General features: G+C 44.7%; 1 non-coding gene across 1 annotated transcript; it reads left to right on the plus strand.

Annotated features, from left to right (window-relative positions):
* Nucleotides 1–3,518: 3,518 nt before the first annotated feature.
* LOC139185480 (U6 spliceosomal RNA) lies at nt 3,519–3,623 on the plus strand. Its single transcript, XR_011569065.1, has one exon. It is a non-coding gene; the product is annotated as a U6 spliceosomal RNA (small nuclear RNA).
* The last annotated feature ends 2,257 nt before the right edge of the window (nt 3,624–5,880 follow it).

Here is a 5,880-nt window from a genome sequence, read left to right on the forward strand (position 1 = left end):
ACTTTTTCACTCTCCTCTTTCACTTTCATCAAGAGGCTTTTTAGCTCCTCTTCACTTTCTACCATAAGCGTGGTGTCATCTGTATATCTGAGGTTATTGATATTTCTCCTGGCAATCTTGACTCCAGCTTGTGCTTCTTCCAACCCAGCGTTTCTCATGATGTACTCTGCATATAAGTTAAATAAGCACGGTGACAATATACAGCCTTGACATACTCCTTTTCCTATTTGGAACCAGTCTGTTGTTCCATGTCCAATTCTAACTATTGCTTCCTGACCTGCATATAGGTTTCTCAAGAGGCCGGTCAGATGGTCTGGTATTCCCATCTCTTTCAGAATTTTCCACAGTTTATTGTGATCCACACAGTCAAAGGCTTTGGCATAGTCAATAAAGCAGAAGTAGATGTTTTTCTGGAACTCTCTTGCTTTTTCAATGATCCAAAAAATGTTGGCAATTTGATATCTGGTACCTCTGCCATTTCTAAAACCAGCTTGAACATCTGGAAGTTCATGGTTCACATATTGCTGACCCCTGGCTTGGAGAATTTTGAGCATGACTTTACTAGCATGTGAGATGAGTGCAATTGTGCGGTAGTCTGAGAATTATTTGGCATTGCCTTTCTTTGGCATTGGAATGAAAATTGACCTTTTCCAGTCCTGTGGCCACTGCTGAGTTTTCCAAATTTACTGGCATATTGAGTGTGGCACTTTCACAGCATCATCTTTCAGGATTTGAAATAGCTCAACTGGAATTCCATCACCTCCACTAGCTTTGTTCATAGTGATGCTTCCTAAGGCCCACTTGACTTCACATTCCAGGATGTCTGGCTCTAGGTGAGTGACCACACCATCGTGATGATCTTGGTTGTGAAGATCTTTTTTGTACAGTGCTGTATATTCTTGCCACCTCCTCTTAATATCTTCTGCTTCTGTTAGGTCCATACCATTTCTGTCCTTTATCGAGCCCATCTTTGCATGAAATGTTCCCTTGGTATCTCTAATTATCACCTCCAAGGTCAGGGGTGGCGGCCAAGAGGAGCTACCCCACACCCAAGGTCAGGGGTAGAGGCCGAGAGGAGCAACCCCACGTCCAAGGAGCAGTGGCTACGTGGGCCTAGGAGGGCCTAGAGGAGCTACTCCACGTTCAAGGTCAGGAGGGGCAGCTGTGAGGAGATACCCCTCGTCCAAGGTAAGGAGCAGTGGCTGTACTTTGCTGGAGCAGCCATGAAGAGATACCCCATGTCCAAGGTAAGAGAAACCCAAGTAAGATGGTAGGTGTTGCAAGAGGGCATCAGAGGGCAGACACAATGAAACCATAATCACAGAAAATAGTCAATCTGATCACACGGACCACAGCCTTGTCTAACTCAATGAAACTAAGCCATGCCATGTGGGGCCACTGAAGACGGGCGGGTCGTGGTGGAGAGGTTTGACAGAATGTGGTCCACTGGAGAAGGGAATAGCAAACCACTTCAATATTCTTGCCTTGAGAATCCCATGAACAGTATGAAAAGGCAAAATGATAGGACCCTGAAGGATGAACTCCCCAGCTCAGTAGGTGCCCAATATGCTACTGGAGATCAGTGGAGAAATAACTCCAGAAAGAATGAAGGGATGGAGCCAAAGCAAAAACAATACCCAGTTGTGGATGTGACTGGTGATAGAGGCAAGGTCCGATGCTGTAAAGAGCAACATTGCATAGGAACCTGGAATGTTAGGTCCATGAATCAAGGCAAATTGGAAATGGTCAAACAGGACATTGCCTGTCAAACAGGCAAGAGTGAATGGCAACATTCTAGGAATTAGCGAACTAAAATGGACTGGAATGGGTGAATTTACCTCAGATGACCATTATATCTACTACTGTGGGAAGGAATTCCTTAGAAGAAATGGAGTGGCCATCATGGTCAACAAAAGAGTCCGAAATGCAGTACTTGGATTCAATCTCAAAAATGACAGAATGATCTCTGTTCATTTCCAAGGCAAACCATTCAATATCACAGAAATCCAAGTCTATGCCCCAACCAGTAACGCTGAAGAAGCTGAAGTTGAATGGTTCTATGAAGACCTACAAGACCTTTTAGAACACCCAAAAAAGATGTCCTTTTAATTATAGCGGACTGGAATGCAAAGTAGGAAGTCAAGAAACACCTGGGGTAACAGGCAAATTTGGCCTTGGAATACGGAATAAAGCAGGGTAAAGGCTAATAGAGTTTTGCCAAGAGAACACACTGGTCATAGCAAACACCCTCTTCCAACAACACAAGAGAAGACTCTACACATGGACATCACCAGATGGTCAACACCGAAATCAGACTGATTATATTCTTTTCAGCCAAAGATGGAGAAGCTCTATACAGTCAGCAAAAACAAGACCAGGAGCTGACTATGGCTCAGATCATGAACTCCTTATTGCAAAATTCAGACTTAAATTGAAGAAAGTAGGGAAAACCACTAGACCATTCAGGTATGACCTAAATCAAATCCCTTATGATTTACAGTGGAAGTGAGAAATAGATTTAAGGGACTAGATCTGATAGAGTGCCTGATGAACATGGACGGAGGTTTGTGACATTGTACAGGAGACAGGGATCAAGACCATCCCCATGGAAAAGAAATGCAAAAAAGCAAAATGGCTGTCTGGGGAGGCCTTACAAATAGCTGTGAAAAGAAGAGAAGCAAAAAGCAGAGAAAAGGAAAGATATAAACATCTGAATGCAGAGTTCCAAAGAATAGCAAGAAGAGGTAAGAAAGCCTTCCTCAGTGATCAATGCAAAGAAATAGAGGAAAACAACAGAATGGGAAAGACTAGAGATCTCTTCAAGAAAATTAGAGATACCAAGGGAACATTTCATGCAAAGATGAGCACAATAAAGGACAGAAATGGTATGTTTTCCATAGCAAAGAGCAATTACTTTTTATTCATCGTGTAGGGAAAACATCAGATCTAACCTTTGGCCTCTTCACTGACATGCTTTTGTCTACTGCAATCAGCTGTGTGTTGCCATGGTATCAAACAAACAGCATGAACACGAGATTGTACACTAAGGGGTTCTGACAATGGAGATCGTTATTTTAATCAAACCTGGGTATGTCTGTGTTTTTATGGGGAAAAAAAAATTTCCCGTGCCATTTATATAAAGCGTGTGTTCTCTCTGCTTCTCTGCCTGTGGTTTCTTTCATTGGGAGGAAGAATAAAGGTCATAGTTGTGTATTGATCTTACCATCTCCCACTTAATTTACACCCTTTATGGTCATGTGTGGACATTCCTGTGGCAAAGGAAGCTGCAATCCCCCCATCAATGGTGAGCATCTCTTAGCATCCTTACCCCCATCCTCCCATCTCACTTCCAATGTAAAAATACTTTCCTAAGTCAAGTGAGATTGAGGGGCCACCCTGACTCAGGGATAGGACGAATGCCAAGACAGGAGGTGATTGTGGTGCCAAGCAATGACTCAGGAAGACAGGGTAGCAGGGAGAAGGAGGTGTCTACCAGATGTTAAAGAGAGAAAAGTCCTGCTCCCTTCAGCAGTGCATATACTAAAATAGGAATGATAAAGAGAAGATTATCATGGACCTGTGAAAGGATGATAACAAAAATTCATGAAGCGGTTCATATTTTTGGAATCTAATAAAATGGTATAGATGATATTATTTGCAAAGCAGAAATACAGACACAGATATAGAGAACAAACATGGATACCAAGAGGGAAAAGGGGAGGGTGGTGGGATGAGCTGAGAGATTTGAGACTGATACATATACATCAATATGTATAAAAGAGGTAATTAACGAGAACCTGCTGTATAGCACAGGGAAGGCTTCTCAGTGCTCTGTGGTGACCGGAATAGAAAAGAAGTCCAAAAGGGAGGGGATTTATGGATATGTATGGCTGACTCATTTTGCTGTAGAGCTGAAACTAACAATATTGTAAAGCAGCTATACTCCAATAAAAATTAACTTAAAAGAGAAAAGCTCGTGTACGCCTGGCCAGACATTTCCCTACCAAGCCTGCTGAGGCTGCCCTCCTTTCTCACACACACCCACTCGACTAAAACTCTGTTAACTAAGGATGTCCTTTGACTTCCCAGTTTATTCACATCTGAGCATATTAAAAAAAAAAAAAAAAAAAAAACCACCCTTTGAGACTTCAGTCCAGCCTCTAAAAGCTCAGGATTAACTCTTGGACCAATAGGACCTTGCTGTCCATGTCTCAGCTCTTTACTTTATCTGGGGGGTGGCACTGGAGGAGAGGAGGCAGAAACAAAGGCAGGGTTGGTCACTAGTGAGCTAGTCACATTGGGCAGTTCAGATGATCAACTTTTAGGATTTCCAGACTGAGAGTTTCTGCAGGTTGACTGTCACTGGAAGGCACACAGGAAGGGCCTGCCTTTCCCCCTCGCTCCCTCCCTCCCGCTCTCTTCCTTCCCTCATTAGTTACTCCACCATCATAAAGACCTCATTATTGGAATTGTCTTAAAAGCCTTTTGCAGAAAAACAGTCCTGTCCTATCGCCTTGAATGTGAGATATTTGACCCTGAAATGCACCAGCTGTTTAGTGACCTGACATTTTTATGGCTGGTGAGTTCACACCAAGAGCTTGGCCTTCCGAGTTGGCTAGCGGCACTGCTAAGAGAGGTCAGGCCGGCCCTGTTTCACTGGGGTGCTGCTGAAGGATTAATGCAAAGGGGAAGGAGTCTCTACCACGCAATCTGGAGAAATGATGCTTCCAGGGCAACTGGCATAGACTTGCCCTCACGAGCATGCGGTGCAGGTGACCCTGACCACTCCTGGAAATATCCCCATGAAAATCAAAGCATTAAAATCCTCCCCACAGATGACTGTTCCCAAGCTTCCTTGTCCTGATTTCTATGCAGCACACTGGAACCTGTTCATTCTTGAGTTGTCTGTTTCTGGCGTACATGAACTGGGACCCTCGCAGACTTCCATAGTACCTTCACTTCCCTTTTTGGGAGCTGGGCAGAGCAGTTCTACAGCTTTCCATCAAAGGGTGTCATGGTTCTGCCTCAGAGGTCTCTGGGTGCCAGGGCGTCACTGCAGCCCACTGACTAGCATTAAACACACTGTCCTGATGGCATTGTCCGACAGTCACACAGTTGCTTAGAGCAGATTACGTTTCAGGAGCAGAGCGGCTCATTCCTGGGTTTCCTTTTGTTTTCCAGGCAACCGTGGTAACGCGGATCCTCAGAGCCCCATGGGAGCTGCACTGAAACCGCATGCATTGATTTAGTCATAAAATCAATGCATGCCCCTGACACGGCTTTTCCCTGTACAGATTTCAGTGACCTGGGCAGAATGAAGTTGGAAGAGGAGGAAGGAACAAATCTTACTCACTGGATGGGCCTCCTGCTCTCGTCACAGGGTGGCCACAGCTGGATGGCGCTGTTTGAGTGGACGCTGCATTTTAGAGGCAACCAAAATACTTCCCAGTGAGGAGGCTTCAAAACTCTCAGAGGCATCCACTGACAAGAACCTTTTAGCTCACAAATTATGAAGAAGACACGGCAGTGGGCCTCACACATTTGAAGAGAGAGATTTAGTCTCTATTTCCCTAGAAGGCAGGGCTGCAACCATGGGTGAAAATCACCTGCACACTGATTTCACTTCTCCTAACCTAAGTCGCTCAATCATGTACAACTTTGTGACCCCACGGACTGTAGACCAGGCTCCTCTGTCCATAGGATTCTCCAGGCAAGAACACATGAGTGGGTTGACATGTCCTCCTTCAGGGGATCTTCTGGACTCAGGGATCGAACCAGCGTCTCCTGAGGCTCTTGAGTTGGCAGGCAGGTTCTTTACCACTGAGCCACCCTAACCTGTAGAGACGCTCCCAACTCCTTAAACTAATAGCAACTGGACAA

The sequence above is a fragment of the Bos indicus genome, chromosome 10 (genome assembly GCF_029378745.1).
Source record: "Bos indicus isolate NIAB-ARS_2022 breed Sahiwal x Tharparkar chromosome 10, NIAB-ARS_B.indTharparkar_mat_pri_1.0, whole genome shotgun sequence".
Lineage (NCBI taxonomy): Eukaryota > Metazoa > Chordata > Mammalia > Artiodactyla > Bovidae > Bos > Bos indicus.